The following is a 24723-nucleotide window of genomic DNA, read 5'->3' on the forward strand; positions in this document are numbered from 1 at the left end:
TGGTGCAACAAATCAGACACACAATTATTAAGAATATGCTCTCTCAGGATTAAGTTATACAGGCTTTCATAGTCAGAAACTTTACTGCCATGTAACCACCCCTCCAAGGCCTTCACAGAATGGTCAACAAAGTCTACCCAGTCTTGTGAAGACTCCTTTTTGGTTTCTCTGAACTTGATCCTGTACTGTTCAGTGGTTAAGCCATAACCATCTAGGAGTACATTCTTAAGAACTGTAAAATTATTGGCATCACTTTCCTTCACAGTAAGGAGCCTATCCCTACCCTTTCCACTGAAAGATAGCCATAGGATAGCAGCCCACTGCCTTTGAGGGACCCCCTGTACAACACAGGCCCTCTCAAGTGCAGCAAACCACTTGTTAATGTCATCCCCCTCTTTATAAGGGGGAACTATCGTGTTCAGATTCCTAGAATCATGCTCTTTCACAGGATTACTATCTGTAAAACTGCTGCTGCCACCATGGGGTCCAAACCCCAACCTCTGTCTTTCTTTTTCTAAGTCAAATGCTTCCCTGTCTAGATCCAGCTGTTGCTTTTTAAGCTTCAGCCTGGACTCTTCCACTCTCAATCTATTGAGTTCCCTTTCTAACATTCTGTCTTCAGGGAGGGTGGGTTGGGCATGCCTTGACACAGAAGAATGGTGTGAATGGACAGAGGGAGACCTGTCCCTAACAGATGGCACTCTAACATTCTGGCCTACAGAAGTAACACTTCTACTGTGATGAGAACTCACATTAGTACCAGCCATGCTTGGTGGCCTGCTAAGGGGCAGGTTGGGAAGGTTCCCTTCTAACACTTTTACTGGGGGATTCCCAGAATCAGAGTGTGAACCATCAGCTAATTTCTCACCAGATGTGCCAACTATGGTCTTATCCTGTTCAATTAGCATATTAACTAACAGTTCTCTTGAGGGATTCTTCCCTACCCCTAAACCTCTTTCAATGCAGAGACTCCTTGCTCCTTTCCAGCTAAGGTGATCATAAGCAACTCTGGTCAGATCAACAGTTTGACCTGTACCAGACATGATAGAAAAGGGTTAAGGGACAGAAAAAGAAAGAAAAAGTTTCAGAACTTTTTAAGGAACTGAAAAAAAAGTTTTAAAACTTTTTAGAAACTTTTCGAAAGTTTTAGAGGTACTTTTCAGCACTTAGCAAAGGAGTAAGAGAAGAGAAGCAAAACTTTTTGGTTAGGTGTACATACACTGAACTTGTTTTGTATATTTTTCTCTTATAAAAAGTAAAAAATGACAAAGTGGTAAGTAGTTGCAAGTACTTATCCCACCGCTGCACAACCAATGTAGGAGGCTGGCCTGGCTTGTAGTGGGTACCAAGGGGTACTTACACTCTGTACCAGGTCCAGTTATCCCTTATTAGTGTAGAAGAGGTGTCTAGCAGCTTAGGCTGATAGAAAAGGTAGCTTAGCAGAGCAACTTAGGCTGAACTAGGAGACGTGTGAAGCTCCTACTATACCACTGGTGTCATATGCACAATATCATAAGAAAACACAATACACAGATATACTAAAAATAAAGGTACTTTATTTTTATGACAATATGCCAAAAGTATCTCAGTGAGTACCCTCAGTATGAGGATAGCAAATATACACAAGATATATGTACGTAATACCAAAATTATGCAGTAATAGCAATAGAAAACAGTGCAAGCAATGTATAGTCACAATAGATTGCAATGGGAGCACATAGGTATAGGGGCAACACAAACCATATACTCCAAAAGTGGAATGCGAACAACGAATGGACCCCAAACCTATGTGAGCTTGTAGAGGGTCGCTGGGACTGTAAGAAAACAATGAGGGTTAGAAAAATAGCCCACCCCAAGACCCTGAAAAGTGGGTGCAAAGTGCACCTAAGTTCCCCAGAGAGCACAGAAGTCGTGATAGGGGAATTCTGCCAGGAAGACAAACACCAGCAATGCAACAACAATGGATTTCCAGATGAGAGTACCTGTGGAACAAGGGGACCAAGTCCAAGAGTCACGATCAAGTCGGGAGTGGGCAGATGCCCAGGAAATGCTAGCTGTTGGTGCAAAGAAGCTGCCACCGGATGGTAGAAGCTGTGGATTCTGCAAGAACGAAGAGGGCTAGAAACTTCCCCTTTGGAGGATGGATGTCCCACGTCGTGAAGAAGCTTGCAGAGGTGTTTCTGTGCAGAAAGACTGCAAACAAGCCTTGCTAGCTGCAAGGGTCGCGGTTAGGGTTTTTGGATGCTGCTGTGGCCCAGGAGAGACCAGAATGTTGCCAATTGCGTGAGGAGACAGAGGGGGCATCCAGCAAGACAAAGAGCCCACTCAAAAGCAAGCAGCTACCGCAGAAGTGCTGGAACAGGCACTACAAAGTGGAGTGAACCGGAGCTCACCCGAAGTCACAAAAGAAGGTCCCATGATGCCGGAGGACAACTCAGGAGGTCGTGCACTGCAGGTTAGAGTGTCGGGGACCCAGGCTTGGCTGTGCACAAAGGAAATCCTGGAAGAGTGCACAGGAGCCGGAGCAGCTGCAAATCACACGGTACCCAGCAATGCAGTCTAGCGTGGGGAGGCAAGGACTTACCTCCACCAAACTTGGACTGAAGAGTCACTGGACTGTGGGAGTCACTTGGACAGAGTTGCTGAGTTCCAGGGACCACGCTCGTCGTGCTGAGAGGGGACCCAGAGGACCGGTGAAGCAGTTCTTTGGTGCCTGCGGTTGCAGGGGGAAGATTCCGTCGACCCACAGGAGATTTCTTCGGAGCTTCTAGTGCAGAGAGGAGGCAGACTACCCCCACAGCATCCACCACCAGGAAAAGAGTCGAGAAGGCAGCAGGATCAGCGTTACAAGGTTGCAGTAGTCGTCTTTGCTACTTTGTTGCGGTTTTGCAGGCTTCCAGCGCGGTCAGCAGTCGATTCCTTGGCAGAAGGTGAAGAGAGAGATGCAGAGGAACTCTGATGAGCTCTTGCATTCGTTATCTAAAGAATTCCCCAAAGCAGAGACCCTAAATAGCCAGAAAAGGAGGTTTCACTACCTAGGAAGGAGGATAGGCTAGCAACACAGGTAAGAGCCTATCAGAAGGAGTCTCTGACGTCACCTGCTGGCCCTGGCCACTCAGAGCAGTCCAGTGTGCCAGCAGCACCTCTGTTTCCAAGATGGCAGAGGTCTGGAGCACACTGGAGGAGCTCTGGGCACCTCCCAGGGGAGGTGCAGGTCAGGGGAGTGGTCACTTCCCTTTCCTTTGTCCAGTTTCGCGCCAGAGCAGGGCTGGGGGATCCCTGAACCGGTGTAGACTGGCTTATGCAGAGATGGGCACCATCTGTGCCCATCAAAGCATTTCCAGAGGCTGGGGGAGGCTACTCCTCCCCAGCTCTGACACCTTTTTCCAAAGGGAGAGGGTGTAACACCCTCTCTCTGAGGAAGTCCTTTGTTCTGCCTTCCTGGGCCAAGCCTGGCTGGACCCCAGGAGGGCAGAAACCTGTCTGAGGGGTTGGCAGCAGCAGCAGCAGCAGCTGCAGTGAAACCCCAGGAAAGGCAGTTTGGCAGTACCCGGGTCTGTGCTAGAGACCCGGGGGATCATGGAATTGTCTCACCAATGCCAGGATGGCATTGGGGGGGGGGCAATTCCATGATCTTAGACATGTTACATGGCCATGTTCGGAGTTACCATTGTGAAGCTATACAAAGGTAGTGACCTATGTATAGTGCACCCTTGTAATGGTGTCCCCGCACTCACAAAGTCCGGGGAATTTGCCCTGAACAATGTGGGGGCACCTTGGCTAGTGCCAGGGTGCCCACACACTAAGTAACTTAGCACCCAACCTTTACCAGGTAAAGGTTAGACATATAGGTGACTTATAAGTTACTTAAGTGCAGTGGTAAATGGCTGTGAAATAATGTGGACGTTATTTCACTCAGGCTGCAGTGGCAGGCCTGTGTAAGAATTGTCAGAGCTCCCTATGGGTGGAAAAAGAAATGCTGCAGCCCATAGGGATCTCCTGGAACCCCAATACCCTGGGTACCTCAGTACCATATACTAGGGAATTATAAGGGTGTTCCAGTATGCCAATGTAAATTGGTGAAAATGGTCACTAGCCTGTTAGTGACAATTTGGAAAGAAATGAGAGAGCATAACCACTGAGGTTCTGGTTAGCAGAGCCTCAGTGAGACAGTTAGTCATCACACAGGTAACACATACAGGGCACACTTATGAGCACTGGGGCCCTGGCTGGCAGGGTCCCAGTGACACATACAACTAAAACAACATATATACAGTGAAATATGGGGGTAACATGCCAGGCAAGATGGTACTTTCCTACATTCTCCGTTGCCGTTGATGTACAAGCTGGCGTGATATATCGCGTTTATGATGTCACATGTGTCAATTAGTTCTCACGCTCAAGACTTTTAGCTTTGTGTGGTGTGATGTGGATGGAGTACGTTTTGCCCTGAGGCTTTGGCACCAACAGTGGGCGTCTGCACGCTGCTGCCCTGCTTTGTCAGAGTTATTGATTTAGCTGGGTCAGTAACTTGCTAAAGTTAGAAACCGGGCTGCAGCAGCTGCGCTCGGTGCCTGGTGCTGGGTTCACAGCAGTTGTTGCAAGGGTTCTGAGAGGAGCCACCCATAGTGCTTTGCAGCAGCTGTACATCTGAGCAGAAGAACTCGTTTGCTGGGAGTGCCAGCAAGTATTTTAGGAGCACTAAGAATAGACGCAAATGTGCTTCAAACGGAGGGCACAAGAGTGTTCTGTTTGGTCCACGAAAATAGACCGCTTTTCGGTGCCTAATGGAAATCAACAAAAACAAGCATTTGGAATGCAATATTCTCGTGTGTGCCCGAGTTAGAGCTCATAGCGATGTAAATTACTGACTGGACTTTTATTGCCAGACAGACTGAAAATAACAAAAGGAAGACAGCAAGGGTGAGCTGGCCCTGGAAAAGCCCCCCTCTGCTGTTGGTTTATGTTTACAGAGGGAGCTGGTGGGGAGGAGGGGCTGAACAAGCACCCACACTGTTGAGGTGAAACAGGCAAATGCCAAAAAAAGTCCCTTACAGAAGAAATAAACAGGACATAGCTTAATTACACAGTACTTTGTGCTCCTCCCAAAGTGAAAAAAGGCAGGACAAAGAGGCAAAGACAAAGATCCTAGCAAGCAAGGATTTTTGAAGGACACTGCAACTAACAAATCAGAACGCTGAAACTCACTCTATTGTATACTTTAGTATACAGCAGGCCGAACGCTAACGCTCGACCTGAAAAGGAGTTTTTTTATATATGACAACCACGGAATAGCGGACATATTTGCCAGACTGACACAATCGACAAGCACCTGCTTGTAAAAAGTGGCATTCGGTGTATTCTATCTTTTGAGCCATAATAAAATAGATGCACAATTATTTTCGTTCTCTATAAATTTCAGGCCCACTTCCATATGTGTAATAACACTTTCCGTGGCTCTAGGGACAGTCAGGAGCTTGCAAAAAAACTATTTTCAGCTACCTGAAGTTTCCCCGCTGCAGCATAACCCAAAGACTCTTGCTCCATATGTGCCCACTGCATGACATTTACTTTTCTACAATTGAACCAGCTCCCAGACCTGCTTTTGCCCCAGTCTTTTTGCAAACCTCAAAAAATCATTGCCAACAGCCTCCATTTTTTGTGCCCTACTAACCAGAAGCCTATCCCAATGCCTCTTTGCATCTAGTCTGATGCAGAAATAGTTAAAAGTGGTAACTTTTGCTATAGGACTCCCTGCAATCAAAAATGTTGTCGCTTTGGTGTTTCTTGGGCCACATGGCATAGTAAAGGGTTTTTGTTGGTTTACTTTTAATTTCAAATAAAATCATTAAAACCATTTAACAGCTTTTGTAGCCCATTAGCAGTGCGTGCTAAAAGAACCCCATCATCTGCGTACAGCAGCACAGGACTGCCTGAGTGCCAGTCCTGGGAGCATCTGCACTACAGGCCTGTAGAGTTGTTTCCAGTGAGTTTATATGAACAGGAAAAAGAGAGGTGTCTAATATACAGCCCTGCCTAACTCCTCTGGTCACCCTTTTGGCACGGTGCAATCACCAGACCAAGAATAATGTACCCTGGTTGAAGAATCTTGATGTAAGTTCCTAATTATGTTCAATAGAGGGGATTCGATACCAGCCTAGCTCATCAGGTCCCATAGCACTTTCCTATCCACAAGGTCTAAAGCGCTGGAGAGGTCCATAAAAGCCATATGCAGGACCCCTCTCCTGGCATTAACATATTTGTCCTTTATAAGTTTAAGGTTTAGGGCCTGCTCTACTGTGCCTAAACCTGGGCGAAACCCATACTGTATGAGACTAAAAAAGGAGTTGACCTCTGCCCAGGATTCTAATCTTCCAAGAATGATACGACCTAAGATCATTGCTGTTGAATCTATCAATGAAAATAGGTCAATAGCATTTGGGGGAATTCCATCACCCTTTTTAAAATAAAAATGGGAACAATTACAGATTCTCTCCACGAGGTGATCAGGGTGCACGTCACTGCTGCCCTCAAGACATTGGTGACCAAAGGACCCCAAAATGTTACCCTTGATTTAAAGAGGTCACTCTGTAAAGATAGGTGGATTATCCTTCCTGCTCCCATGATGATCAGAAGAGAAGGTTACATTGAATGTTAAGGCCAATTTATTAAGTACATTGCCATATGGTGTGTGTGTAAAGTGATCCAGGTTAACATCATATATATTAGTAACGCCACATACCCTGTCGCTCTCAAAGGGGCCTTTAGAAATATTAAAACCACTGCCCATATAACTGATGTATACTCATTACTATTTTCAAGACATTCAGATTTCCCTGCTCAACTCTTCAATTATACATATTGGTTGTGCCATGAAAAAATTCAAATAGAAAATAATTAGAAGTATATTAGCGTGGTTCGAAAGATGAACAGTTAAAATCTGGTAGAATGGTCTAGATATAATAATTTGGACTTCCAGATTGTTGACAGCACATGCCACTAAAGTAGTCAAGCCCCCCTTCCCTTTAACAGTGACAGATGGAACAGCGTTCATACAATATGATTTAAAACCATTAATGGAAATATCTTCTTTAGCCCAGGTTTCCTGGCAACAAACTATGTCAAAGTTCTCAACCACAGATAGCCAATTCTCATTGTTGAGTTTTTGTTGTATCCCTGCTATGTTCCACGAAACAAAACAAATACCATTATTGGGACCAATGGTACTCAGGCAACATAAATTTTGGCCTGACCCAGTATCAAACTCTTTTTGCAATTGTTTAGCCCTATGGGTTAATCGGTACATCTCTTGATTCTTGGTTCTCCTCCCCTAGATTGGGGGAATTATGGATTGTACTCTATACCGACCTCTTCTTCTGCGAGGTCCATTCCTATCCCTTACCTAATTTTACGTGGATTCTAGCACAAGTTGGTTAATTCCTTCTCATAGGTGAACCATACTTGCAGCCCTTAACTGCTGTCCCCTTGTGTCCTCCCCCCCCCGCAACTGATAAGGTTTATCATTGATATATCAAGTTGTGAGCCACTTTTCACCCTCATTTTCTTTGTGCGACTGGGCAATTAGTCCCCCCTTTCGCACTGGCATGTTTCACTATTCTGTACGGCATCCAGATTATATGATTTCGCAGGGGGTCCATGCTTTTCTGGTCACTTTCATATCCTTATCTTCTACCTTGTGGCACCTGATGATGCATTTGTATTGGCCTCCCACATTGCGTTGGTTGCCATCACTCACACTCCTGGTCTTCCCCCTAACTGGGTGTTTTCATTTTTCTTTATACTAATATGACTCAATTCAATAATCTCCTTTTTTCCTTGTTCCTTCCCCTCCTAATCTCCTGTCCTCTCTCTCTCTCTCTCTTTCCTCCTGATATTTATACAGGTCTTGGCTTCTTGCATTCCTCAGTCTCTCAGGCACATCCCATGTCCTGATGATGATTCCAGTACTAATTGTGGGATTGAAATGTAATTGACTAAAGTCCCCTGATTCACAGTGTTATAATTAAGTTAATGTGTACGAGCATGGGCAACATATGTATGTAATTTATTCTGTATTATTGTCTCATCACAATGAACTTGTCTGAGAACGGTTGCTTTTAATGCTTTTGGTTTCCCACATTATTTGTCTATTTAATAAATGAAAATACCATTTTGAAACAGTTAATTCATGTTTTCTAAGATTTCACTGCAATTTTATGATTATTACATTTATCGTATTTAATTCAGGGATCATTGTTCCTCTAGAGATACCTGTCCCAAGGTCCCTACCTATTTATGGGCTCCTTTGTTTTTTGAAGCATGTTCCAGTATCAAAGTCAGGAAGTATTACCCTCTGATTAGTGTGGAGTGAGATCCCATTCTCATTCCTTGGTTGCAGTCAGTCATTTTTGTCCATACCTGACAGGGCCATATACCTATTCACTAGTGGTACAGGGCAGCTTGGTTGGAAGCTGTAGCAAGAATAGTTTGCCAAATTAACTGGTGGGGCCATCTGATCGAAGTGTCTATAAAAAATATCCAAGAGGAAGTATCTTCACAGAACTCAATTTGGCTCTACCAGTGTTAGCTCGGGCGAGGATGTCTTCAGCTGTTTTAAGTCTGTGAACATTTCCAATAACTGTATCACCCTGTTAAACTCCTTGTAATGGCCCAATTCCACCCACTCGCTGAACAAAGAGAATCTCTTTTCTCAGATGCCAGTGCTGTGGGTTTATTTGTAATTCCCTCCCTGGGCACAGTGATGGCTTAGCTGAGGCTTGCGGCTGTGCCTTTTTACCGAGATAACATGCTCTGTATTCATTTATTCATTTTTGTTCATTTTAGTTCAGTTTACTTAGTGGTAATATTTTTATTTTTCATAATCAGTTGCTCTTCTGCAAGACCGTCAATGTCAGTGTTATGGATGACATACTTTGTATCATGTTCTTTTTCTCGGGTTCACAAGAATGGAATGTGAGGAACACAGGATAATATTTTGTATTGCTGCCACAAAACTACGCAAACAGTCCAGCGCTTAGGTCCATCCCCACATCAGCCTTCTGTGCAAGAACATAAACGTGTCCCCTATAAAACTATTTTGTAGGACAAAGGGCGTTATAGGGGGTTTTCCATCCATACTTCATGCTGGTTTGCGGCCGACCTCAGCATTTGTGTCTCTGCGAAGCCTGATCTGGAGACTGAAGGCCTGACCCTTTACCAAGGTAGCAGTGGTGGGGTGTCTTTTTCATGGACACTGCACGGACAGATTTTGTTTACATCACTATGCTCTCGCTAAGGGGCTAGAGATTAGGCTTTTTGGTAGGAATTGTATATTCATATCATTGCAATATGTTGAGGTTGTTCATATTTACATCTGATTTTCACAATCCTGATTTTGTTATTCCTTATTCTCCTAATCATTACAGCTCATGCATTTTATTGTAGATTGCAGTATTTTCAATAAATGTATTGAAAACTGTCCTGCATCTCTTTTCTTGCCTGCATGTGTATATGTGGAGACTTGCATGTGGAGAGAAAAGGGTAAGGCTTGTCTATCAAAGGTGCTGCAGCCCCGAATCCAGGAGCCTCGTTGTAATACGAGAGTCCTTGTGACACCAATAACAATGCACTGTATTCTTCAACCAAAATAAAACCTTGTTTCTAAGTGACCAGGCCGTTTTAGAAGAACCCATGGACATTCTGGGAATGTTACCGAAAATGATGACATATGGGCATGAAGCTGGGAGGAGATCAATAGCAGGTAGTTCGGTTGATTTGACAACACTGCCTTTGGTGGCCGCCCCCATAACGGGTGCAAAAACTGGTACAGAAACCGAAGGCACAGCCTCTTGGTTTACAATTTGCTCTAGGCATAATTGTGCATTTGGTGAAGAGGCAATTTGGGAAATTCCTGCACCCCTACATATGTCCTCATTCCGAGTGTTCACCGGGGCCCTACTTGATAATATAGCTGTTGAGGGACTAGAGGAATGATAATCTGCAGTAAAGGCCAATCTTGGTCAATTGGTATCTGAGCTGTCCCCTCCACTCTATTGGGGCTCCCCCCGTATTAACAATGCTTTTTATAGTGGACTTGTGGCTGCAAGACGATCGTAAACAGGGTGCAATTTGGTGTCCAAATGCTTGCTTATGAGGTACTTTATTCTAGCCCAAGAATGAACTAAAGAAGCAGGGCACAATGTTATATTAGATGAACAGTAGGATTCAACTTATTCTGCTTGGATGTCAGCACTTTTTTCCTGTGCTTTGGCAACGGGCATGCATTTAGAGGGCTTGAAAGCCCTGTACTCGGGACAAACTCCCTGACAACACCGGCTCTTCTTGGTGCTGCGTGACAAAGTTTGCACTTTTGGAGCGTGTCGGGAACCCGCTCACAAACAGATGGAAGGCTGGGAGACGAAGTCCTACCCCAGCTGAAGGCAAAGTGCACTAAATACAGGGCACACTGACCCCAAACTGATGCTTTGTGTCCTGCACTGCAGGAGAACCTTTGCGCTTTTGGAGCACATCAGGAGCCCACCAAAAAACAGATGGAAGGCTGTTAAATGAAGTCCCACCCTAGACTGAAGGCAAAGTCCACTGAATACAGGGTACACTGATCCCAAACTGCTGCTTCGCGTCCTGTGCTGCGGGAGAACGTTTGCACTTTTGAAGGCTGGGAGATGAAGTGGTACACCAGCCTGAAGGCAAGTCCACCAAATACAGGACACACTGACCCCAAACTGCTGCATCGCTTGAAGGTCAGTCAGTATTTTGACAAAGCCTACCTGCAGGCTATAGACGGAACTCCTGAGCCCAGTCAGTAATCATATCAAGGATCACATCAATTACTGCTTCCCTGAACATCCCAAATAATTTGATCCTTTGCATGTCTATCTCTCTCTCGCCTCCTAAAGTAATTGTCCATCAAAATGAGGGGAAAGGTGAAAAAGACAATCAATGGCATGGTGAAAAAGTGGCTTGATCTATGTCTGATTTCCTTATATGAGCCGGGTGTGAGTGATTGGGGATATTTTAGTGAGTTTCACCCGGTGATGTGTCTGATGGTGTCATGACTGTTGATTTTTATTCTTTCAACCCGTTGCATTAGCATGTATTTGATGCGAAAGAAAGCGTGTTCCTATATTAGTGATCTACACATTCAAATCCATTACACTGTGATGTGCCCGAGTTTTCATTTTTTAGAACTGTTTAATTAAATACAGAATAATATTTTTAACTCGTTTTCTTTTTTTCTATTGTTCCCTTTGTGATTTTAGTGTTATTAGAGCACTGATTGGCCTCTACAAGGAAATTAAGCAAGAACAGAAGTTGATGGAAAGGAGGTAAACCTATTTGTGAGGAATATCTCTTCTTTTTTTGCACATTTTATTTGGTTTACAAAAAACCTTTACAATATAAAATAAGAATAACCACTGAAACAAGGTGGCATTTCAAGTTTAAAACAGCAGTACCTCCCAGTCCACTGGCAGCATCGGGCGTTTCTTGGTCCCTTCACGCCGTCACTTACCACACACATAATCTCTTCTAAATGTGTTTCTTTCCAGTCATGGGGGTTTCATCGTCCAAACCAGTGCAGAAATCCACAGATCCAATTCATAGAACTCCCTTCATGGTCCCCTTATTTTTCATATTTCCCTGGGCACCCTCGCGCTTGACATATAGGGGGTCATTCTGACCCTGGTGGCCGGTGACCGCCAGGGTCACCGACCACGGGAGCACCGCCAACAGGCTGGCGGTGCTCCCAAGGGCATTCTGACCGCAGCGGTTCAGCCGCGGCCAGAAAGGGTAAACCGGCGGTCTCCCGCCGGTTTACCACGGCCCTACAGAATCCTCCATGGCTGCGGAGCGCACTCCGCAACAATGGGGATTCTGACATCCCCTACCGCCATCCTGTTCCTGGCGGGTCTCCCGCCAGGAACAGGATGGCGGTAGGGGGTGCCGCGGGGCCCCTGGGGGCCCCTGCAGTGCCCATGCCCATGGCATGGGCACTGCAGGGGCCCCCGTAAGAGGGCCCCGCAAAGTATTTCAGTGTCTGCAAAGCAGACACTGAAATACGCGACGGGTGCAACTGCACCCGTCGCACCTTCCCACTACGCCGGCTCCATTCGGAGCCGGCGTCCTTGTGGGAAGGTCGATTTGCCCTGGGCTGGCGGGCGGCCTTTTGGCGGCCGCCCGCCAGCCCAGGGCAAATCCCAAAATACCCTCAGCGGTCTTTTGACTGCGGAGCGGTATTTTGGTGGGGGAACATTGGCGGGCGGCCTCCGCCGCCCGCCAATGTTAGAATCACCCCCATAGTTTTCTGAGCTTGCATAAACCTCCCATTCAATTATATAACATCTCTCCTGGCCACCATTAAGGCTCTGTTACAAAAGAAAAAAAGCACATATTGGGAGACCGATTGCTCCTTCCGCATTCCTAAATACACTGCCTGCGCAGTTAGATTAATCGTCGCCCCAGTTGCCTTTACCATAGCACCATGACCCCCACCCCTCAGAAAGTATGTAGTTACGGACATTCATATATTGTGTGAATCATGGTATCTCTTTGGTTACATCCCCATAAACCACCATCGGTATTTGTTGTGGCCACTGTAAAAAGTCCAGTCATTGTGTATCATGCGTGGCGCAATATTTTTAAGCGGAATATAGCGGAAACCCGCTTTAATAGGAAGCCCATTGGGGTATTTAAATGCATCTTACCAGTCCGCATCATCAATAACCCCTGTACCCTGCTCCCATCTCTAGTCCATGGGGTGCAGGCAGTTGGCAACCAAAGTTTTGAATAATATTATTATCATTATTGTTATTATTTCTACTTGTAGAGTGCTTCTGCTACCTGAAGGTGTCCTGGTGCTTAGACAGGGAATTAAGAAACAGATAAACTCAGTGAGAAAACTCTGAGGCAAACAAAACAAAAGCAGAATTTATTCAAATGTATAAAGCCAGGTTTTCATGGATTTCCTAAACGTAAAGAGGTCATCAATTTGGTGAAATTGTATGGGGAGAGTTCCACAGCTGTGTGGCCTGCACCGAGAAAGAATAGCTGCCAAGTTGGCATCTCTTCACTTGAGGCACAATACGTTTGCATTAGCAGAGAGTAGTAGACGGTAAGGTCTGTAACAACAGAATCTTGATTGTAAAAAGCGAGGACCAGACCGATGCAAGGATTTATGTACTATATACAACCCAATGCAATTTGTCCAGAGCTGTTGAAGAAGAAGAAGAGCAAAGATGGGACAGCGCACATGGCAGCAGCTGTCTGAATCCGACTCATCCATTTGACGAGATAGTCAGGAGACCCTAACATCAGAGCATTACCATAGCGAAGACGACTCAAAATAAGTGACTGGACCACTTGCTGTTGATGATGAGAGGGGAAAAAGGTAAGCTTTTGCATAGTATTCCTAACAGACAAAGACATGTAGAAAAGAGTTTGTTTTCGTGATCAGAAAGGGACAAATCACCATCCATAGAAACCCCAAAGTTACCCACCACTTGGGAAGCAACTAGAATAGAGTTGTTAGCTTGAGGCCAAATATTGGCTGGTAAAGAAAGAGGAGGATTGTCAATGGAACAGTGGAGAATTTCGTTTTTGTTTCCATTGAATTTAAATAAATGCATTCCTAGCCTGCAGGTGTCCGTAAAACAGTTATGAAAGAAGTTGAGCAGCAAAGGACTAGATTGATATTCTGACAAAATAATTGGCGTAGTTCATAAAATGAATTTCATGGCTACAAATTAATTTTGCCAGAGGCTTTAGGTAGATGTTGAAGAAACCTGGGGACTCCCTGCCCTACTTCTCTGAACATAGATAAAAAAGGAGCGAGGTATATCGCTTGTGTTCTGATAGCCAAATAGGACAAAAAACACTTGAGGGCCACACCTCGAATGCCGACTTTTCTTAACCTGGAAATCAAGATGTTATGATTTACTGTATTAAAGGCAGCAGACAAGTCTAAATGTGTCAAGGAAACAGAATGATCTTTGCCCACTGCCATTCTAAGGTCGTTTAACACGGCTACCAAAGCTTATTACATGCCATGGCTTGTCTGACATCCTGACTGTGCCGGACCAAATAGATCATGATTTTCGAGAAAATTGGAGGAAACTTGTTGACATGCTTTTCTAACAAGTTCTCTGGAAAAGGGAGCAAGGAAATAGTTCTAAAATTAGCGGCGGCCAGCTAAGTTTTTTTTTTCAAAATAGGAACCATCATGGCTTGTTTCCAGGCATGTGGCACTACACCAGCAGATAGTGAACAATTGGAAACAGATTGGAGCGGATTTGTTGCCAATTTCCAAAACTTGAGGAGCTGAGGATTAAAAGGTGAGCCTGAGAATAAAGATTTAGCCGGGCTAGAAAACTTGTTGACACTGAAAGAGCCAAGACTTGTATTCATCTAAGATGAACTGTCCATCTCAACTCCCTGTTGAATCGCGTAGGATTGTAAATCTAAATTAACTGGGATGGTGATGGCGTTACTTTTAAATAAAGAGAGTCACATAACTGTTGGGAATGCTCAACTGTATTAGAGCTGCAAGATGGTTTTGGCACATACTGGACTATAGAAAAAAGTTTTTTCAGAGTGTTGAATGCATTAAGTAGTGTACGAGTATAATACTCCGCTTAAGCAGTATATATGCATGCATTAAAACTTTTTAGAACCAGTGCTGTTCAATAGCTTTGCATTTAAGTTTAGCTAGTCTGGGGTCGTCATAGTACCATTGTGCAGAAAGCTTTTTATGCGTATGAATTTTCTTAACTGGAATACGAAAGTCCAAGGCCTGCTTAATCCAGTTTTGATATAAAACTGCAGCTTCATGCACAGAACATTCAGATGATAAAATAGCCGCGGACTCAGGCTCTAATGTGCCCCCAGCGGGGGCTGAAATATCAATGTCAACCTCAAGTAGAGCATTATTTGGCTATGGAACGGTAGTAGAAAGCGTGCTTCATAAGCCCCAGGTGACAGTTTCGCCCAAGGGTGTGCCAAGCTGAAGGTTTTGATCTAAGGGTGCGCGCTATGAAGAATCAAAAATTTGAAGGCCAAAAAAGGATGAGAAAATTATAAGTCCATATATGGGGAAGTATTTTATCAATAGTAATCAAATTAGTTGAAGAAAAAATAAGCTTAATAGTATGACAGTCCTCATGAGTGGATCCTGTTACCTGTTGCGTCAGACCAAATGCGTTCATCTACTCAATAAGGTCTTTCGAAATAGGATCTGAGCTGTCATCTACCCTTATGTTTAAGTCCCCTAGTACGAAAAAAATGAGGGTAGGCGAATACCAGGGATAAAATCAACCTGATCGGGGAGTGAACAAAATTATTGGCAGGTCCAGGAAGTGATAACAAATTACCCCGACCAGGGAGACCAGAGGAGAAAGGTTTAACCAAAAGCGGAGTAATCCAGCTGAATAAAATACATTGAGCTGTAGAGTCTCGCACTTTTTGCTCTTGCACCTTACTGCTGCTTGTGCTTTCTGCGATTTAGGTAGTTTTCAACACGTTTTCTTAGACCCGCACATTTTGCACCACCACTTCTTAGCGGCGCTCTAGTCTCCAAGCATGATACACCTTCAGTCTCACTATTTAAGGAGACCTGCTACACTGCCATTTTGAAGTAAAAATCATTCAGACACTGTAGATGTGGGGCTTTTCTGAAATTCGATGAACATGAATTTGAAATTGTATTTGTAGGACTGTGGAGCGCAGTTGAGTTTACAGAGTTAAAAAAAGTCTTCTGGGTTCTTGTGCAGTATATTTTGAATGTAAAGGAACTTTGTCAGGTAAATCATTTTGTTTAACGTCGCCCTTTCCAGCACCGACAGTGGGGGCTTCCTTCATTGGGCCACAGAGAATACAGCCAAGGTTGCAGCACATACATTCTTTGGATCCCTGGTGATAAACATCCCCAAATAACAGAAGCCCGAGCTAGACCATTGCAACGGGCATTCCCATACCCCCAGGAGACACCATCTTTTTTTTCTCCAAAATGTATTTATTTATTTCTAGGTTTACAAAGACAAGCAAGGCTGCACAGATCAACTGTGTGTAGCATTTCTCACATCATATTTGGTAAACAGGTGAAAGCAGAGACAACCAGGAACTGAGATGCGAATCGATGGGTACATCGGGATAGAGGCCAGGACGTATGGGTGATAGAGGGATGAAATGCACCGATGCAGTTCATTTGGCAGTCTGTTACAGGTCTGACAAATGGTATGGAGTATTTGAGTCAGTCAGCGGCATCATCATTAGCATCAGTGTATATAGTTAAAAGGTAAGTTCGTGGGGGCTTCCAAATGTCTTTGGGTCTGGAGGTTGGTGGCTGTAGTGAAGCATAGACCCCACTAGTAGTATCGCAGTAAATCATGTCTTTCAGCCAATCATCCTTGGTGGGGGCCTTGCTGCTGCCCCCCAAAAAGGGCTATTCATCGCTTAGTCAACAACAGTGCAGTATCTCAGACCTGGACTCAGTGGCTTGATATACTCCATCAATGCCATCAGCAGATACAGGTTGATGGTGTGCTCTATAATGGTAGATATTAAAGCCGAAGCTGCCCCTCAGAATATAAGGCTAACACTATAGTTCCAGGCCAGATGTACAAAATCTGCACAGTTGGCAGCGCATTTGGGGCACCGGTGTGACAGTGACAAATCTAGTTGTGCCAGATCCATTGATGTGGTGTACGCTCGGTGTATTTGTAATGGAGTAGTTTGTGTTTATTGTTGGTAGAGACCAGTTTAGTTTGTGTACAGCAATAGCGCTAGGTCATCCGGTAGAGGGTGCCCCAGGTCATGTCCCCATGCAGCCTGGGATTTAATTGTTCCTGTTGGCTTCGCTGATGGGCAGGATTGGTGTAGCTAGGCAGTTAACCTGCTTCTATCTGGGGCTGATATCACCAAAGTCTGGTGGTGGGAAATAAGCGTGTTATTCGGGGTATATGGGCAGTCTTTCGCGTAGAGTACTGTGGAGTCAGTAGAAGACAAAACTATCCCTGTGCAGAGCTCCCCCTGGCTGTGAGTGTGGCATGCATGTGCACTTTGCTGTTTGTGAAGAGATCTTCCACTGTGTGCAATTGATATGCTACCAGAGTATGCTATACGAGCTTCTCTTGTGTCGGTGGTAGCCATGGATTGCTAGTGAGGGGAGCATAGTAAACCACCATTCAGGTATCTTCGGCTTTGGACTATGCCCAGCAAGTTGCACATAGGGTCTGTATGTCTGTAGGATCACATGGGAGTACTAGAGGCAAGATCAAGGAAGGGGGAGTGTCACTGCCAAATCTTTTTCTGGTTTCAGGTAGAGGAGCCTGGCGTCCTTTTGACATCAGTGGTAATAAAAGTGACATTGTGCCACTAAATATTATAGCTGGAGATCTGTAGCACCAAAACCGTCTTGGTGATATAGGAGATCCAGTGTGTCCCACCTGATTCTGGGATGTCGTCCCGGCCATATAAGGTGTGTCAGGAGTCAGTGCAGGGTGGGGAAAAGTTAATAATTAAAGCAATCGGTCTGTTGAAGAATAGGTATAAGAAGCGCAGGAGTACTACCATTTTATTTATGGAAATCCGTTGTGTGATGGATAGGGGTAATTTAGTCCACGTGTGTATTTGTGTAGAGAGTTTGTGGATGGCAGGGCCATAGTTCAGACGTATCACTCCCTCCTTTTGCCTATGCAGAATGATATTGCGGTACCTGGGAGATTCCATGCACCAGCAGAGGGGATATTCCATATTACTGGGGAAAGTAGCATCTGTGTGTGGGAAGTGTTCTGACTTGCTCCAATTTATGGGTAGGTTGGATAGATGTCCATAGCTTATTATTTCTTGTTTGATTGGGGGAAGATGCATGGAAGGGTCTTGGACAAATAGTAAAATATCATCTGCATACATAGATGCCACAAGTGGACTATTACGAAACCACAGTCATCTATATAGATGACTGTTGGAAATGGCCCATTTTGCAGGGTTATAACAAACCTTTTTACTTTCTTCCTCCTACTTTTTCAGATCTGTTGTTGCTGGTTTTAGGACTCTCTGCACATTACCACTGCTGATCAGTGCTAAAGTGCAAGTGCTCTCTATCTAAGTTGTAATTATGATTGGTTGTTCCTGATTGGTACATTTGATTTACTATTAAGTACCTAGTAAAGTGCACTAGAGGTGCCCAGGGCCTGTAAATCAAATGCCTACAGTGTGCCTGCAGCACTGATTGTGCCACCCACATGAGTAACCCTGTAAACATGTTTCAGACCTGCCACTGCAGTGTCTGTGTTGGCAGTTTAAGTGTACCCACTTGCCTGCCCAAACCTGTCCTTTTTCTACATGTAAGTCATTCCCAAGGAAGGCCTGAGGCAGCCCCATGGTCAGGTTGCAGTGTAATTAAAAGGTAGGACATGTTCTGGTGTGTTTTACATGTCCTGGTAGTGAAATACTGCTAAATTTGTTTTTCACTAATGCAAGGCATTCCCTCCTATAGGCAAAATGGTGATTGCCTTGAGATGTCTTTTAAGTGCAGTTTCCCATTGGGAGCAGATAAAGATGTGGAATTTGGAGTCTCTGAACTCACAATTTACAAATACATATTTTGGTAAGGTTGGTTTTTAGATTGTAAGTTTGAAAATGCCACTTTTAGAAAGTGGGCATTTTCTTGCTGAACCATTCTGTGCCTCTGCTTGACTGTGGGTTAGACTGACAGTTGGGCTGTTTGTGAATTCACTCTAGACAGTCACACAAAGGGAGCTGAGGTATGTCCTGCATATACTGATGAGTCTTCCTGGGCTATAGTGGAGAGAGGAGCTGAAACTTGCACACGAAGAGGGCTGTGCCTGTCCTTACACAAAGCAGTCTCCATCCCCCTGGGATAAGTCTGGGGCCAGGAAAAGGAGAGGCAGGGTCTTGTGCACTACAAAGACTTTCCTCTGAAGTTTGACTACTTAAAAGGCAGAAATGAGTATACATATTGGACTGCTGACCCCATAACATCAGAACACTCCTGGATTGAGGACATTCTGTCAGGGAGAAGAGCTGGATGCTTGAGGAGGACCTGCCACTCTGCCTGTCGCTTTGCTGTGCTGGCCTGCTGCTGCTGCTTCTGCCCTGGGAGTAAAAGGACTGGACTTAGCTTTTTACATCCTGCTTTCCAAGATTCTCCAAGGGCTTGAACTGAACTTTCCTCCTGTTGTGAAGTCTCAGGGACATCAAAGACTTCCTCTGCTAGTGCCTGGACTCTTCTGCTAAGAGTTCTGACTTGCTAAGTAGTGCCAAATCCAGTCCCTGGGCCCTTAGAACTAGAAGCTGGTAACCTGTAGGGGAAAATTCACGCAACCGTTGTGTGCACAGCATCAAATATGACGCAGCGCCTGGAGAATCGATGCAGCACCTGTTCTCAGAGTAGACCCTTTGCACAGCGCATCAGAATTTTTCACTCATTGACCTTGGGCGTCAAATCTTCAACATCTCAGCAAGGACCTGAGGCTGCATGTCCATAAATCGATGCATCGTTCTCCTGCGGGGGAAAGAATCCACGCATCGCCTACCCGGCTGCGAAAGAATCAACGCACTGCCTCATTTGCGAGTAAGGAATCGACGCATCCCTTTCTTGCCGCTTTATTTTTGTTGCATACCAGGTACTCATGGATTCCTTACTCTTTTCACTTTAAAAGTTGATATCTTCTCTTGTGTATGTTGGGTTTTTGTCGTTTTGGTCTTGTTTGAGTTAGATAAATATTGGCTATTTTTCTAAATTGGTTCAGAGTCCTTTTGTGGTGTTTTCACTGTGTTACTGTGTGTGTCTATACAAATACTTTACACATTGCCTCTGAGATAAGCCTGACTACTTGTGTCAAGCTACCAAGGGGGTGAGCAGGGGTTATTTTAGGCATGTGACTCCCTTACCCTGACTAAATTTAGGGCCCGTACTTGGACAGGGTGTAAACTGACTGCCAACTGCAACTGCTGGACCAGGTGGTCCATGGTGATAATGAAGAGCGGGGGGAAAAGGGACATTCCTGATGAGTTCCCCTAGTCACTGGGAGGGTTTCCGTGAGCGAATCCTTTATTCTCAGTCAGGCCTTGGGACCAGCATATCATAACATGATGAGATCATGGAAGCCACAGAGCATTCCTAACTTGGCCAGGGTTATCCTTCAGAATGGCCATCCCAGCGTATCGAACACCTTCTTGGCTTCCAGAACGGTGACCGCAGCTGGGAGGTTCGAGGAGATTTGATTCAGGACTGCAAAAATGGTACAGAGGTTGATGGCAGTCGAACAATGTGGTACAATGACTGTCTGGATCGGTGAGATTACTGCTGTATTACCAGGGAGAGGTGTGTGGCAATAACCTTAGCTAATATTTTGGTATCATGGTTGAGTAGAGACCATGGCCTGTGTGCAGTACACTGGTGGGCTGGCTTACTGGATTTCAGTAGAAGGCAATGATTGCTCATCATAGGGCGGGGCAGAATACCCTCCTCAAGTGCTTCAGCATAAACCTCCAGCAGGCGTGGGGCTAAGAGGTGTTTGTAGGCCTTATAAAAATTGCCTGTGAGTCCTCCTAGACCAGGACCGTGGATCAACTTAGGTAATCAATTGCCTGTGCAACATCCTCGCATGTGCTTGGGGCTGCTTCATTGGTACCTCCGCTAAGTATGCAGCGATCGCTGCTGGGTCATCTGCTGGATGTGTCATATACAGTTGTTGGTAATAGGCTAGAAATGTCTTGGCTACACTGGCATTGTCTACAGCAGTTGTGCCTTCATCATGAGGAGACACGTCACAAAGGTGCTTTGGTAGTTAGGATGCAAGAGCCACGTAAGTGAGCAGCCTGGTCTTTCTCCCTCCCATAGTGCTGTGTGCATGCCTATTTACCCTGGTAGGACAAACTCACGTTTTGCCAGGTCTCGGAAATCAATCAATCAATCATTTCTAACTCGCAGCTAATCACCCGGATGGTCTGAAGACGCTGTTTTTGAGTGTAATACTCATTTGAATAGCCAGGTCTTGAGATCCTTCCTGAACTTCTTGAGTAATGCTGTCAGTCTTTGTTCTATGTCCAAGCTGCCAGGTAGGAGAAGGATCTTCCTCCTGCTGTGCTTTTCTGGATCTTGAGAGTGGCCGGGAGGGCGAGCTGGGATGAACGGAGTTGTCTGTTAGGTACATAGAAGGCAAGGCGGTGGTTGAGGTATGCCGGTCCTATGTTGTTTAGTGCCTTGTAGGTGTGGGTCAGGAGTTTGTAAGTGATGCGCTTGTTGACTGGGAGCCAGTGAAGGTCTCTGAGGTAGGAGGAGATGTGGCTGTGTCAGAGAATGTCCAGGATGAGTCTGGCTGCTGTGTTCTGGATTCTTTGTAGCCTTGATTGCAGTTTCTTGGTGATGCTGGCATAGAGTGTGTTGCAGTAGTCCAGTTTGCTAGTGACAAGTGCATGGGTGACTGTCTTCCTTGTGTCGGAGGGGATCCACTTGAAGATCTTTTGAAGGATTCGGAGGGTGTGGAAGCATGACGAAGAGACGGAATTGACTTGGCAGATCATGAATAATAAGGAGTCCAGGATTGGTGCCTAGATTGCATGTGTGGTCCGCGGGGCGTTTCCCAATGTGGAAACATATATGGCGATGAAGACTGCACGGATGTAAGCCTTAAAGGCCTCCCACTTTTATAGCGTCCTGGAGATAAGATTTAAATTTTGTATGATGTAGCATGTTTTTCAGAAGATGCCATTGGTCAGGGTATGGGATGTTCAGTGTGGCCCTTACTGGGGCATGATCCAAAAGGGTGTGGGGCATATGTGCCGCATCCACTAGCTGCAGGAGGGTACCCCAGGATATGAACCAGTAGTCCATGTGAGTCCATGTGTCATGTGGGGCAGAGTAAAATGTGTAGTCCTTGGAATGGGGATGGCGGGTGCGCCAGGCATCTGTGAGTTCGAAGGTGTTAAGAATGCCATAGAGAGCACGTAAGGAGCGGGGTTTAGTGTTAGTGGTTGAGCCGGTGGAATCAATGAATGGGTGGTTAGTAATATTAAAATCGCCCCCCAATAGTATCAAGTCTGCCTGCGTGCCACCCATCAAAGTGGAAATAGATTGATAAAATTCAGGAGAATCGGTGTTAGGTGCATAAACTTTGACTGATAACACTGTTTTAACGGCTAGAGTGCCAGATAACAGCAATTTGATCTTGACATATAAATGGGATACTGTTTTGGAATAAAATACAGACTCCTTGTAATTAGGAGCTGTAGTCTGCGAAGAAAGGGTTGGTGCCCCATGTAGATGCAAAAGTGCAGTTATCATGGGGAAGAGATGGGTTTTCAGGAGGAAAGCCAACTTGATGCCTTGTCTGTTTAAGTAGGTAAGAACCTGTTTCCCTTTCCTAGGGTTAGTCAGGCTGTGAATGCTCCATGTTATGCATGTCAGTTCAAGTCCCCGGGGGCCCTTAGACTGAGTGCCCATTTATGCTAATGGGGTATGGGAACATGTATATAATGTGTTGTGGTATCGCTATTTAGCATAGAATCAGTGCAGCAAACAAACTAAAACTTAACGGTTCAACAATAACCTCATCCCCCCCACCCTCTTAATAATCCCAACCAAACCAAAAAATAACAGAAGATCAAGCAATATGGTGTACACCTTGGAGGGGTGGCAACGTTTTGGGGGCTAACGCCTATCTGTAGTCTGGTTAGGCATGTTAGAGGTGACGGTTCGGGTCGATTATCCGGCCGCTCTGAATTTCGCAGGAAGGGATTGAGTTCTCATGTGGGCCGAGAATCTGTGACTGTGCATAGAGGCAGGCAAAAGAAGGATCAGTTAAGCATGTGTTGTTTGAATTATTCTGGTGTGCCATGCTGGACTGCTGCGGTGGATGTTGGAGGTGGGCGATCGGGTGTGGTATGGTGTGAGAAGTCATTCCCTCCTCTGTGCTGCTTGCAATATTAGGCCACATCCACAGGAGTATTGAATATTAGGTGTTGTCCATTGACCTCCAGGCGGAGACGTGGCGGATAGAGCATACTGTATTTGATACCTTGTTTCCTGAGAGTGTTTTTGCAATGATCCTCCTGGACTGTGAGTGTAAAGTCCGGGTGTAGAGACAGTGTTGAGCCCTGATACTCGAGAAGGCCATGCCCCCCAGCTAGGTGCACCACTGTGGCCCTGTCTCTGTAGTTGAGGAGATGCGCTGTAATCAAGCGTGGTGGTGCACCAGGGGAGTGGGGCATGGGCCTAACAATATGTGAGCAATCTCCACTACGAAAGTGTTGTTGAAGTTTAGTTGGTTAAAGAGCTCTGTAAGTAGTTTCTCGACAAAGATGCCTGGGTGTCCAGTTCGTGTGGATTTGACCACTCCAATGATCTGCTGGTTAGTGCATCACTATCGTGCCTCTAGGTCTTTATTTTCGGCTATCGCAGATTTCAGCACATGTTCTACTTTGTCTAGGTGCTTCATGACATTGGTGGCATCAACTTCCATTTCAGAGATTCTATATTGCGCTTCGTACAAGTGGGCTGTTTGGTGGTCCAGATGCTCGTCCATTTGGTCCAAACGACTGTTGAGTGTTGAAGCCGGTGTCTCTCGCTCTCAACCTGATGCGGATTTCAGCCACGATGACAAATTTTCCATCTAAAGGTAAGGAGGCAGGGTCATCATGGGGCGCTCCTCACTATTCAAAAGGGAATGTGCCTCGGTCCCTTGAACAGGTAGAAGGAGAGTTTCTTTTGCTTAGGATGCCCACTCCATGATGTGCATTGGGAGGGTAGTCTAATAGTTGGTACGTAGATGGCAGATAGAGCTCAGCTCTCTTAGCTTGATGGGCAGGATGTATCTGGGCCGGGAACCAGGAGGCCTTCTTTGCTGGTTACAGGATTACAATGGGTCATTATGCTGGGAGGTGCAGTTTCACTCTCCTTACCATCATCCACACAATCACTTCCCCCTTATTTATTAAGTCTCATCTGTAATAGGAGGAAACCCGTCTGCAAATTGTCCATCTGTATGGACAGGAGGGCACACCACGACTCACTTGGCCACCCACCAAGTCAGGGGCACGTTAAAAGCAGGCATGGGGCACAGCAAGCTGTTGTGACCACCCCAGGGAGGGGTGAGAAGCTGTGCATCCCAGGTGTGAAGGTAATCTCTGAGGCTTGAGGTCGCCCACCAAGCACTGCAGCAGTGCTCTGGTGCCCAATGTGTGCCCTGTGTAACCTCAGCTGAATATGGTGCAGTATACCAGTACAGGACGCCTAGGTATGTCAATCAGGTCTAGGGATGGTAGGTCCCAGCAACGGTTATGTGACACCTATAGAAGGTGAAGCCCAGCCAATCATAGAGGTGTGCCAGCATCAGGGCCGGCTCTCAGTTGGCTCCTTAAGTTGTGCTGGTAGGGGCGGGGCCTGTGGGCATATTATTGTGGTTCCTTGGGGCACAGTCAATGCTCTCTGGAGCATCTACAATATCTGCGGTAACTACAATATATGTGGTAAAGACCCCATCTGCAGCTGCCCCAGCATGGGTATATTTCAAGATCCAACGCAGTCTGTACAGGGCCATGCTTCTCCACTACAGGGGCTCACATTGGTTGAATGATGCAGCCCAAGCTTTTCAGCTGTATGTACTGTGCTGTCTGACTGGTCTCAATACCAGCAGTCTTTGCGGTGGGGATGGTGAAGCAGAGTAATTCCAGCATACTCCATGCAAA

The 24723-nt window shown here is 45.5% G+C and overlaps 1 long non-coding RNA gene across 1 annotated transcript in view; it reads left to right on the top strand.

The window, feature by feature from the left end:
* The window catches only part of LOC138250216 (uncharacterized), a 173417-nt gene that overhangs the window by 71402 nt on the left and 77292 nt on the right, over positions 1-24723 (top strand). The window contains exon 3 of the long non-coding RNA XR_011194910.1: positions 11280-11345. This is a non-coding gene — a long non-coding RNA (uncharacterized lncRNA). The remainder of the gene's footprint in view (positions 1-11279; positions 11346-24723) is intronic.

This window comes from Pleurodeles waltl, chromosome 8, assembly GCF_031143425.1.
Source record: "Pleurodeles waltl isolate 20211129_DDA chromosome 8, aPleWal1.hap1.20221129, whole genome shotgun sequence".
Lineage (NCBI taxonomy): Eukaryota > Metazoa > Chordata > Amphibia > Caudata > Salamandridae > Pleurodeles > Pleurodeles waltl.